General features: G+C 42.8%; 1 long non-coding RNA gene across 1 annotated transcript; it reads right to left on the bottom strand.

The window, feature by feature from the left end:
* Positions 1-10,472: 10,472 nt before the first annotated feature.
* LOC113015003 (uncharacterized) lies at positions 10,473-10,824 on the bottom strand. The gene is made up of 3 exons (XR_003271046.1): positions 10,773-10,824; positions 10,614-10,676; positions 10,473-10,501 (listed from the first exon to the last, which is right to left on the bottom strand). It is a non-coding gene; the product is annotated as an uncharacterized LOC113015003 (long non-coding RNA).
* Between the last annotated feature and the right edge of the window lie 3,046 nt (positions 10,825-13,870).

The following is a 13,870-nucleotide window of genomic DNA, read 5'->3' as shown; positions in this document are numbered from 1 at the left end:
GAGCAGGACCATCCCGAATAACGCACACTACAAGGTAAGCATAGGCATATATAAATTAGATAAAAAGAGATAGAGAGGGAGACACGCTTATTCAGTTTGAAATGGGTACATGTATAAAATGTTTTAACACATGTCTATCTATCTTCACAGACTGCAGAACAGCACCCCTCCTCATAATGATCAGGACACCGTACGATTCCAGACGTTTTTGGAATGTTTAAGCAGTATCGACCTCCCAGAACAACAAAAACCTGGAGCTTTGTGCAACAGTGGAGAGTCAGAACAGATCTTCATCAGCGAACCTGCAACACCCCCGAGTGAGTGGCTACCTCGCGATTTCTCTGATGTTTTTGAGTACAGTATATCAGATTTTGATCTAGTTCATATACCCACCAACCCAGAATGTGTCAGAAATAGTGTTGATTCACACATAGATTTTGAAGAAGATGGCATAACAGACTCTCAAATATCAGCGGCGTATGATGCTTACATAAAGCTTCCAGACGCTCAGCCTGCTGAACAAAGTCATATAGCTTCAATAGCTGATAAATTATGTTTGATTGAAGCTAGACTCAATCAATACCACCAAGAAGCACAGGTACAAAGGCAACAGTTTACCAAACTCATAAACAAAGTGTGTAGTGCATTAGACGACATCTGCAGCAAAATTTCAAGTCCCTGACTTTTAAAATCCAGACCATGGACCCTCCAAATAAATTATTTAAACATAATAACGGAACCTCCACTCCTGTTAGATGTTTTGACTTAGAGACTTTTATGCAGTGGTCTGAAGAAACAGATAACAAATTAGACGATATTATAGCTAGACTTAATAGGGTGCCTGCATCAGCCTCATCCAATACACATCCTTGTCAGACTGTTCCTACGTCTGCTATTGTTGATGGGGCTATTGTTGCTAATAATAGTGATAGTACAGTAGGTGTTGCTCGGGCCGTTGCTGTTACTGATGCTAACCATATAGCTTGTGCTGCTGGTGATTTTGCGTCTGATGCACAATCTAGCCGGGTCACCTCTGCTGCAGCTACTGCAGTTGTTATTCAGCCTATTATCGCTTCTACTATTACTTCAACCACACATGCGTGTCCGGGCTCCGCTGGTGATGCTGCAACACAACACACCCTCTCAATCATTGTAAATTTCTCACAAACAGATACTGCTGTAATTGAGCCCGTTGTGCAGTCTGGGTCCGGCAGTCGCTCTCAGTCACACATTAGAGAGATACCTAATTTTAATGCTCGCGAATTGCGTGAACGCCTTGATTTTAGAGGTATAAGTCTCGATCATCCGGAACAAGTGCCGGCGCGAGTGCGCGAGTGCTTAACCAATGTGATAGACAGAGCTGTGGCGGGATCCCAACAGGGCAGTGTTCTAAACGTGGTCCTGCGTGGCCCCTCGCTGGCTTCAGATGTTCAGGCTGTTTTAAACGCTGATGATCGGTATAATCCGGAGTTGTTTCTCGATCAAATTGCACAAGTTATGCAGAGTAATGATGAATCTATCGGTGATGATGAATTAGAGTTTATTGTCACGGTAGCTCAGAACAGTAGTGGTGGGTCTCGCTTAAGACTGGCGCACATACCTTATGATGAGATTCTCTCAAAGAAAGGCAGACATTTATACACACCAAACAACACAAACAACAATTTGTGCTTCTCCCTATGCATAGCACATTCATTAAACTCATCATCCTCTGAGCATGAAAAACTTGCTACAGCTAAACAGATGCATGCTGAAGTAGGTCTATGCGACACACAGCAAGTATCATTCTCTGATGTCGGTAAATTTGAGAAGCACTTCAACATTAAGATTGTAATCTATTACCACACAGAAGGGCGTAAACGCCTGGAATGTTTTTACACACATGAAGAGCCAAACCCTAACACGTTGATGATGTATCTCCATAATCAACATTACCACCTGATTTTAAACCCGGCCGCTTTTTTGGGGGGGTCCTATGTGTGTAATTTCTGTTACAGTATATATAATACACCATTACAGCACAGCTGTAAACATAGATGTAACACATGTTACACACTCTGTCAACATCACAGGGGTCCCACAGTGAAATGCAGCGACTGTAACCGCATCTGCAAATCACAACACTGTTACCAACAACACAAATTACCTGAATTAAAACACAACATGATCCCCTGTGATAATATGAAACATTGCATGCACTGTGGCACCACATATAGAGAATCCAAGAAATTGCCACACAAATGTGCGCAGCCTAGATGCGAGCACTGCCGCGAACCTAAATTAGCAGGAGACTCCGACCATCAGTGTTTCATACAGCCTGTTGAAAAACAGAAGCCTAATGATAAATACATTTTATATGATTTTGAGACGAGGTACCACAACGGTAAACACGAGGCTAACTTTGTGTGTGCGTCTGATCTGAAGGGCAATAAGTTCACATTTAACACATTAAAGTGTGTGGAGGCGTTTGTGCAGCATTACAGACGCCCAAGGTTTCGTGGGTACACTTTCATAGCACATAATGCATCTGGCTTTGACAACTACATACTCCTTGAGTACTTTGTCAGACAGAGTATAACACCTAGTGTCATAATGAACGGCAGCCGTGTGATTTTAATGCATGACAGGGACTATGACCAGCGGTGGATTGATTCGTTCAGCTTTTTGCCCATGGGCCTTGCCAAAATACCCTCTGCTTTAGGTTTTCAAGACCTGCAGAAGGGCCATTTCCCACACAGGTTTAATACGAGGGATAATGAGCGTTATGTGGGCCCGTACCCAGACCCCTCCTTCTATGGCTATGAGCACATGTCTGAAAGCGATAAGGTGCGATTCATGGAATGGTACCAGGTTGCCTCACAGAATCCATTTGATTTTCAGGCTGAACTCAGGCGTTACTGTGTTAACGATGTTGATGTCCTGCGTAAAGCATGCATCATTTATCGTGACACGCTACTGGGTTGTACTCAAGTTGATCCATTCACGTATACCACCCTGGCTGCATTTAGTATGGGTGTGTATAAAACGCTGTTTCTGCCTAGAGACGCGCTCGCTCTCACGTATGAAGGGGCATACGTTGAGCAGAACAAGACGTTTTCTAACGTCTCTATTGAATGGCTTCAATACGTGTCCCACACCATCAACAAAGTGGTAAAACATGCTCTCAGAGGCGGCGAGCAGAGGGTTGGACCCTATTTTGTGGACGGTTTTGACCCCACAAGTAATACAGCTTATGAATTTGCAGGATGTTTTCACCACGGTTGTGTTAAATGCTACCCCGAGAGTGAAGTTAATCCTGTCAGCAAAGCATCCTATGGACTGCTGCATCGCATGTTTTGTGACAAAGTTGATGCACTGAGATCACAACACTGTGTGAGCGTAATAGTGATGTGGGAGTGTGAATGGGCGGCCTTGAAGCAGACAGACCCTGCAGTTGTGGCTTTCATGCATACATACAGAAAGCCAGAACGCCTGAATCCCCGAGACGCCCTTTTTGGCGGTCGCACAAATGCTCTAAAGCTGTACCACAAGACTGCTTGTGATGAAAAAATATTTTACTACGACTTCACCAGTCTCTATCCCACAGTGCAATCTAAAAAAGATTATCCTGTAGGACACCCTCAAGTCATTTACACCAACTTTGACAAGTTAGAAAATTATTTCGGCTTTGTTAAATGCACAGTGCTCCCACCTAAGGGTCTTTTTCACCCCGTTCTACCCTACAGATGCCACGGAAAACTGATGTTTCCACTCTGCAGCATGTGTGCTGAAGACCAGAACCAGCATACTGCATGCGGGCACAGTGACAGTGAGCGGGTGTTGAAAGGCACATGGGTCTCATTTGAGCTTGAAAAAGCTGTTGAGAAGGGATACAGGGTTCTTGCTGTTGATGAGGTGTGGCATTTCCCCAATAAGACCGACACATTGTTTAAAGACTATGTGAAAGCCTTCCTAAAACTCAAACAGGAGGCCTCGGGGTATCCTGAACATGTGAACACACCTGACAAACAGCAGAAGTACATAGACGAGTATTATGAGAAGGAGGGAATAATGCTAGACCCGTCCAAGATTTGTGTAAATAAAGCTGTTCGTAACTGTAACAAGCTGTTGCTAAACTCGTTATGGGGTCGTTTCAGCATGAGGTCAAACATGGCATCATCTGAGCTCATTACAGACCCTTCCAGATTTAGCCAGCTAATGTTTAGCGACCAGTACGACGTGCGTCAGTTTTGTTTCATCTCTGACGACGTCGCAATGGTGCAGTGGCGCCATGCTGATGGTAGAGCTTCCCGTGTGAAGGACGTTAATGTCTTTGTCGGGGCCATGACCACTGCACACGCCAGACTCATGCTGTATGATTTGCTAGACAACTTGCAGCAGCGCGTGCTGTATTGTGACACGGACAGTGTCATTTTCACGGCACGCCCTGGCGAGTGGATGCCTCCTCTAGGTCCGTTTCTGGGGGATCTCACAAGTGAATTAGATTGTGGAGAGGGTGGTGTGGAGGATTACATAGCGGAATTTGTTTCCGGTGGGCCAAAATGCTACGCATATCACACATCGTTGGGAAAGACCCAGGTCAAATGTAAAGGCGTCACACTGAATGCATTAAACTCGAAAGTTGTCACCCACGACTCCTTGAAAGGTTTAGTCCACAAGTTTGTAGCCAATCAGACATCAGACGCACACCTAGTTGCTGTGTCTGATAGCATCAGACGCGATAAAAAGAAGCTTCATTTGAAGAATGAAACCATTGTGAAAAAAGTTAAAGTTGTTTACAATAAGCGCCGTGTGCTCCCAGACTTCACAACCCTGCCTTATGGATTTTAAATTAGAACAGCGGTTTGACGCCCGGTTGCAGCATCCGTTCAGCATGGTGGTCAGTGGTCCCAGTAACTGTGGCAAGACTTTTTTTGTTAAAAACATAATTGAAAATTCTTCCAGGATTATATCATGCAGCATTGATAACATTGTGTATATATACTCATGCTGGCAGCCACTATATGACCAGCTTCTTAAGATAAGAAACATAAACTTTGTTAACGGTATACCCGAATCTCTTGCTGATGACACCCTTCTGCCTACAGAAAAGAACAATTTGTTAATTATAGATGATGTAATGAACGACGCAGCTAACAATTTAGAAGTACAAAATGTGTTCACAAAGTATGTGCATCATAGGAATTTGAGTTGTATATATCTAGTTCAGAATTTGTTTATTCAGGGAAAATCCAGTAGAACCATTTCCTTGAATAAACAAATTCTGAACTAGATATATACAACTCAAATTCCTATGATGCACATACTTTGTGAACACATTTTGTACTTCTAAATTGTTAGCTGCATCGTTCATCACATCATCTATAATTAACAAATTGTTCTTTTCTGTAGGCAGAAGGGTGTCATCAGCAAGAGATTCGGGTATACCGTTAACAAAGTTTATGTTTCTTATCTTAAGAAGCTGGTCATATAGTGTCTGCCAGCATGAGTATATATACACAATGTTATCAATGCTGCATGATATAATCCTGGAAGAATTTTCAATTATGTTTTTAACAAAAAAAGTCTTGCCACAGTTACTGGGACCACTGACCACCATGCTGAACGGATGCTGCAACCGGGCGTCAAACCGCTGTTCTAATTTAAAATCCATAAGGCAGGGTTGTGAAGTCTGGGAGCACACGGCGCTTATTGTAAACAACTTTAACTTTTTTCACAATGGTTTCATTCTTCAAATGAAGCTTCTTTTTATCGCGTCTGATGCTATCAGACACAGCAACTAGGTGTGCGTCTGATGTCTGATTGGCTACAAACTTGTGGACTAAACCTTTCAAGGAGTCGTGGGTGACAACTTTCGAGTTTAATGCATTCAGTGTGACGCCTTTACATTTGACCTGGGTCTTTCCCAACGATGTGTGATATGCGTAGCATTTTGGCCCACCGGAAACAAATTCCGCTATGTAATCCTCCACACCACCCTCTCCACAATCTAATTCACTTGTGAGATCCCCCAGAAACGGACCTAGAGGAGGCATCCACTCGCCAGGGCGTGCCGTGAAAATGACACTGTCCGTGTCACAATACAGCACGCGCTGCTGCAAGTTGTCTAGCAAATCATACAGCATGAGTCTGGCGTGTGCAGTGGTCATGGCCCCGACAAAGACATTAACGTCCTTCACACGGGAAGCTCTACCATCAGCATGGCGCCACTGCACCATTGCGACGTCGTCAGAGATGAAACAAAACTGACGCACGTCGTACTGGTCGCTAAACATTAGCTGGCTAAATCTGGAAGGGTCTGTAATGAGCTCAGATGATGCCATGTTTGACCTCATGCTGAAACGACCCCATAACGAGTTTAGCAACAGCTTGTTACAGTTACGAACAGCTTTATTTACACAAATCTTGGACGGGTCTAGCATTATTCCCTCCTTCTCATAATACTCGTCTATGTACTTCTGCTGTTTGTCAGGTGTGTTCACATGTTCAGGATACCCCGAGGCCTCCTGTTTGAGTTTTAGGAAGGCTTTCACATAGTCTTTAAACAATGTGTCGGTCTTATTGGGGAAATGCCACACCTCATCAACAGCAAGAACCCTGTATCCCTTCTCAACAGCTTTTTCAAGCTCAAATGAGACCCATGTGCCTTTCAACACCCGCTCACTGTCACTGTGCCCGCATGCAGTATGCTGGTTCTGGTCTTCAGCACACATGCTGCAGAGTGGAAACATCAGTTTTCCGTGGCATCTGTAGGGTAGAACGGGGTGAAAAAGACCCTTAGGTGGGAGCACTGTGCATTTAACAAAGCCGAAATAATTTTCTAACTTGTCAAAGTTGGTGTAAATGACTTGAGGGTGTCCTACAGGATAATCTTTTTTAGATTGCACTGTGGGATAGAGACTGGTGAAGTCGTAGTAAAATATTTTTTCATCACAAGCAGTCTTGTGGTACAGCTTTAGAGCATTTGTGCGACCGCCAAAAAGGGCGTCTCGGGGATTCAGGCGTTCTGGCTTTCTGTATGTATGCATGAAAGCCACAACTGCAGGGTCTGTCTGCTTCAAGGCCGCCCATTCACACTCCCACATCACTATTACGCTCACACAGTGTTGTGATCTCAGTGCATCAACTTTGTCACAAAACATGCGATGCAGCAGTCCATAGGATGCTTTGCTGACAGGATTAACTTCACTCTCGGGGTAGCATTTAACACAACCGTGGTGAAAACATCCTGCAAATTCATAAGCTGTATTACTTGTGGGGTCAAAACCGTCCACAAAATAGGGTCCAACCCTCTGCTCGCCGCCTCTGAGAGCATGTTTTACCACTTTGTTGATGGTGTGGGACACGTATTGAAGCCATTCAATAGAGACGTTAGAAAACGTCTTGTTCTGCTCAACGTATGCCCCTTCATACGTGAGAGCGAGCGCGTCTCTAGGCAGAAACAGCGTTTTATACACACCCATACTAAATGCAGCCAGGGTGGTATACGTGAATGGATCAACTTGAGTACAACCCAGTAGCGTGTCACGATAAATGATGCATGCTTTACGCAGGACATCAACATCGTTAACACAGTAACGCCTGAGTTCAGCCTGAAAATCAAATGGATTCTGTGAGGCAACCTGGTACCATTCCATGAATCGCACCTTATCGCTTTCAGACATGTGCTCATAGCCATAGAAGGAGGGGTCTGGGTACGGGCCCACATAACGCTCATTATCCCTCGTATTAAACCTGTGTGGGAAATGGCCCTTCTGCAGGTCTTGAAAACCTAAAGCAGAGGGTATTTTGGCAAGGCCCATGGGCAAAAAGCTGAACGAATCAATCCACCGCTGGTCATAGTCCCTGTCATGCATTAAAATCACACGGCTGCCGTTCATTATGACACTAGGTGTTATACTCTGTCTGACAAAGTACTCAAGGAGTATGTAGTTGTCAAAGCCAGATGCATTATGTGCTATGAAAGTGTACCCACGAAACCTTGGGCGTCTGTAATGCTGCACAAACGCCTCCACACACTTTAATGTGTTAAATGTGAACTTATTGCCCTTCAGATCAGACGCACACACAAAGTTAGCCTCGTGTTTACCGTTGTGGTACCTCGTCTCAAAATCATATAAAATGTATTTATCATTAGGCTTCTGTTTTTCAACAGGCTGTATGAAACACTGATGGTCGGAGTCTCCTGCTAATTTAGGTTCGCGGCAGTGCTCGCATCTAGGCTGCGCACATTTGTGTGGCAATTTCTTGGATTCTCTATATGTGGTGCCACAGTGCATGCAATGTTTCATATTATCACAGGGGATCATGTTGTGTTTTAATTCAGGTAATTTGTGTTGTTGGTAACAGTGTTGTGATTTGCAGATGCGGTTACAGTCGCTGCATTTCACTGTGGGACCCCTGTGATGTTGACAGAGTGTGTAACATGTGTTACATCTATGTTTACAGCTGTGCTGTAATGGTGTATTATATATACTGTAACAGAAATTACACACATAGGACCCCCCCAAAAAAGCGGCCGGGTTTAAAATCAGGTGGTAATGTTGATTATGGAGATACATCATCAACGTGTTAGGGTTTGGCTCTTCATGTGTGTAAAAACATTCCAGGCGTTTACGCCCTTCTGTGTGGTAATAGATTACAATCTTAATGTTGAAGTGCTTCTCAAATTTACCGACATCAGAGAATGATACTTGCTGTGTGTCGCATAGACCTACTTCAGCATGCATCTGTTTAGCTGTAGCAAGTTTTTCATGCTCAGAGGATGATGAGTTTAATGAATGTGCTATGCATAGGGAGAAGCACAAATTGTTGTTTGTGTTGTTTGGTGTGTATAAATGTCTGCCTTTCTTTGAGAGAATCTCATCATAAGGTATGTGCGCCAGTCTTAAGCGAGACCCACCACTACTGTTCTGAGCTACCGTGACAATAAACTCTAATTCATCATCACCGATAGATTCATCATTACTCTGCATAACTTGTGCAATTTGATCGAGAAACAACTCCGGATTATACCGATCATCAGCGTTTAAAACAGCCTGAACATCTGAAGCCAGCGAGGGGCCACGCAGGACCACGTTTAGAACACTGCCCTGTTGGGATCCCGCCACAGCTCTGTCTATCACATTGGTTAAGCACTCGCGCACTCGCGCCGGCACTTGTTCCGGATGATCGAGACTTATACCTCTAAAATCAAGGCGTTCACGCAATTCGCGAGCATTAAAATTAGGTATCTCTCTAATGTGTGACTGAGAGCGACTGCCGGACCCAGACTGCACAACGGGCTCAATTACAGCAGTATCTGTTTGTGAGAAATTTACAATGATTGAGAGGGTGTGTTGTGTTGCAGCATCACCAGCGGAGCCCGGACACGCATGTGTGGTTGAAGTAATAGTAGAAGCGATAATAGGCTGAATAACAACTGCAGTAGCTGCAGCAGAGGTGACCCGGCTAGATTGTGCATCAGACGCAAAATCACCAGCAGCACAAGCTATATGGTTAGCATCAGTAACAGCAACGGCCCGAGCAACACCTACTGTACTATCACTATTATTAGCAACAATAGCCCCATCAACAATAGCAGACGTAGGAACAGTCTGACAAGGATGTGTATTGGATGAGGCTGATGCAGGCACCCTATTAAGTCTAGCTATAATATCGTCTAATTTGTTATCTGTTTCTTCAGACCACTGCATAAAAGTCTCTAAGTCAAAACATCTAACAGGAGTGGAGGTTCCGTTATTATGTTTAAATAATTTATTTGGAGGGTCCATGGTCTGGATTTTAAAAGTCAGGGACTTGAAATTTTGCTGCAGATGTCGTCTAATGCACTACACACTTTGTTTATGAGTTTGGTAAACTGTTGCCTTTGTACCTGTGCTTCTTGGTGGTATTGATTGAGTCTAGCTTCAATCAAACATAATTTATCAGCTATTGAAGCTATATGACTTTGTTCAGCAGGCTGAGCGTCTGGAAGCTTTATGTAAGCATCATACGCCGCTGATATTTGAGAGTCTGTTATGCCATCTTCTTCAAAATCTATGTGTGAATCAACACTATTTCTGACACATTCTGGGTTGGTGGGTATATGAACTAGATCAAAATCTGATATACTGTACTCAAAAACATCAGAGAAATCGCGAGGTAGCCACTCACTCGGGGGTGTTGCAGGTTCGCTGATGAAGATCTGTTCTGACTCTCCACTGTTGCACAAAGCTCCAGGTTTTTGTTGTTCTGGGAGGTCGATACTGCTTAAACATTCCAAAAACGTCTGGAATCGTACGGTGTCCTGATCATTATGAGGAGGGGTGCTGTTCTGCAGTCTGTGAAGATAGATAGACATGTGTTAAAACATTTTATACATGTACCCATTTCAAACTGAATAAGCGTGTCTCCCTCTCTATCTCTTTTTATCTAATTTATATATGCCTATGCTTACCTTGTAGTGTGCGTTATTCGGGATGGTCCTGCTCCTCCACACACCCGGTTCTCTGGCGTGGCTCTGTATGTGTAAAACGGTCAGTTTAGAACATTTGTAATTGTTTAAACCTTTTTTTAAATTTTTTTTCTTTTAAAAAAATAATACACAACTATACATCCCGTTGTATACACACCTGATGTAAGGTTGGGCTCTGTGGTCGCGGTGTCTGAATGTTTTCCTGCTCAGTTTGTTAACCCTGGAACAAACAAAAACGTTATTACATAATTTAAAACAATCGCTAGTTTAAAACATAGCCTACATACGTTTTAAAATCCAGTAATGCTGTACACACCTTGTGCCTGTTAGAGAACTAGTTCCAGCTGTAAAAGCGCCCGTTTCTAAAGAATGGGGTCCTGAGTCGTTCTCCCGAAGTCCTAAAAATTAAGCTTTTGTTTTAGGAAAAAAAATAGTTTGAATATCCTATAATATGTTAACATAACACTTTTTAAAAATCCAATAATAGGTTTTGTTTTACTTACCGTTTAAGATGGCCATGTTATAAAGAACGATGTTAGTGTTGATGATCGCAAAGAAAATGGTGTGCTCTGCAGCGACTCTTGAGGCGTAAATGGCTCAGGGTTTCGGGCTCTGAGCGTGTTTTTTATATAGGGTGGGTGTTTCCAAAAAGAAAAGGTATGTCGCCAATCAATTTAAATGAGACCCTTCAGGGCTTTTGTCTTCTCAAGGAATTACAAAGGAGCCGATACTTCAGACAATAGGCGGGGTCGCCACCCGACTGGTACACCTGCCCCATTTACCTTGTCGAGGAATTACAAAAAGAGCCAATACCGGCCACTTTAAACAATAGGCTGGGCCCTTGTTCGCATGGTACTCTCAACTAGTGATACCCGCGGTGGGCTTTTACAATCCTGAACAAATTCAAACAATTAGCCAGCTGTTGAAAAGTTGGAGTGGGTCTGGGCGACTGGTTTTAGAAGTATCACTGTAGCGTTTATTTTCTAAAGGGCTGAATGTTATTTGTGACTATCTGTTGTGTTAAAAACTACTCTGAAACCATGAAACCCCTTACAGAAGAAATGGCCCGTTTGATCCGTTTTTAAATAAATAAAATGCTTGCATGGTGCAAGGTGTGACACCGGAATCACAAAATGAGTGTATTTAAAAGACGATTAGTTTGAAAAGAGCGATACTGGTTGCTTTGGGGGAAAAGACGACATTGTGTGCAGTGTTTTAGAAGTATCACTGTAGCGTTTGCTGAATGTTATTTGTGGGCTTTTACAATCTTGAACAAATTCAAACAATTAGCCAGCTGTTGAAAAGTTGGAGCGGGTCTGGGCGACTGGTTTTAGAAGTATCACTGTAGCGTTTATTTTCTAAAGGGCTGAATGTTATTTGCGACTATCTGTTGTGTTAAAAACTACTCTGAAACCATGAAACCCCTTACAGAAGAAATGGCCCGTTTGATCCGTTTTTAAATAAATAAAATGCTTGCATCTGTGCAAGGTGTTGACACCGGAATCACAAAATGAGTGTATTTAAAAGACGATTAGTTTGAAAAGAGCGATACTGGCTGCTTATAGCATTTATTTTCTAAAGGACTGAATGCTATTTGTGACATTTACTGTGTTAAAAAACTAGCTGGCTTTGTCTCACTCTTAGTTCAACATTCCGAAATCCCGATTTTTAAATAAAATGATCGCATCAACCCTGGACAGAAACCCCAGTAGATGTGTAAAAACTAGTTAAATTAAAACTAGGGGTTTGATTAAATGAAACGCTTGTGAACATGCTGACATCACCCGTTCAGAAGAAATTCCCATTTGTGCCATTTATAAAATAAAATGCATGCCTCACTGCAAGCTGAGACATTGTCAGATTTAGAAAATTAGTGTGATTAAAACACTATTACCAACACTTTTGACTAGAGCACACCCTCTTTGTTAAGGCGCACTGTGAACCAAAACAGCTTCCACTCCGCCAAGAATGAAACAAGAAACAAAGAATTGCTTTTAAGAACACATGCATAACTGAATGTTGCGATACACCTAAGTGATAAAAATAGTTTAATTAAAAACCCTATGGTTTGATTAAATTAAAACCCCGTTAAAAACACATAAACTCATATAACCCCTCTGATCCCCTGTGGTATTTCCACACCTGAACACGCATGCGCACACACACGAAACTGGTCAAATCGGTTTGGTTGGCCGCCATCTTGGATAGGTGCCATCGTATTGCTGAACGCGCATGCGCACACGCACGAAACCGGTCAAACCGGTTGTCAAACCGGTTTGGTTGGCCGCCATATTGGACAGGTGCCATCGTATTACTACTTACGACCAGTCAGAATGTTTACTACAGCAGCCCACATCACTATTTACACTGGTACCAACAGAAAGATGGAGGAGTTCCTAAACTGCTCATTTACCTTGCTAGCACTCGACAATCAGGGATTCCAGCTCGTTTTACAGGCAGTGGATCAAACTCTGACTTCACTCTGACCATCAGTGGAGTCCAGGCTGAAGATGCAGCAGTTTATTACTGTCAGAGTCTCCATAACATCAACAGTCAGTATGTGTTCACACAGTGAAAAACAGTCGTACAAAAACCTCCCTCAGTCAGACTGAACAGAAACTGAAGTGACTGCTGCAGCTGGAAGATACTGCAGAGACTGATACAGTTCACTGAGGACACACACACACACACACACACACACACACACACACACACACACACACACACACACACACACACACACACACAGATTTTCTCTCAGCAACATTCAGCACAAATTTGTGCTGTATTAACTAAAGAACAAAGGTGGGCCAGTAACAGAAACCAAAGTCAATCTTAGTCATGACCTTTGACCTTAGCAGTGGAGCAAAGCCACAACATCTATAACAAGCAACAAAAATCTGAAAATGTTTATTATCAGCGAGGGTGAAAATAAAAACAACACACCTGTGAATTTAAGATTTTACTGTAAACATATCATCAAACATGAACATGAGTGAAAAAGCTGTTATTGAAAGTTTGTACTTCGGATTCTTTCTAAGCACTCCTTGCATTCGTTGACTCTCCTGTCTGTGAGTTCTCCTCAGAACAAACAGCTCATTAGAGACACTAAAGACTCTTTCTTCTTTAGACTTGCTTTGTAGTCTGGTGAGACTGTTTCTGTGGCAACCAGGTCCCAGCATAGCTTCATGAACCAGTCTGTCTGGTACAGGTGAGCAACACCACCAACAACCTACCACACACATTCATGTAACTTTGGACAAACATAAAAATAACCTGTATAACTTTAAAACTTCTTTTTAAGCTTTTGCCAAAATGCAGATCTCCTTAATGGTTCTTTCAGCCTGTGTTTTATTTTACCAGTATAAAATAAAGACATCATGTTGGAGCGCAGAGTTGGTCTGAATTCTTTAA

This window comes from Astatotilapia calliptera, chromosome 22, assembly GCF_900246225.1.
Source record: "Astatotilapia calliptera chromosome 22, fAstCal1.2, whole genome shotgun sequence".
Classification (NCBI taxonomy): domain Eukaryota; kingdom Metazoa; phylum Chordata; class Actinopteri; order Cichliformes; family Cichlidae; genus Astatotilapia; species Astatotilapia calliptera.
The sequence above is the reverse complement of the archived record's forward strand: the minus strand, read 5'-3'. Positions and strand labels throughout refer to the sequence as shown.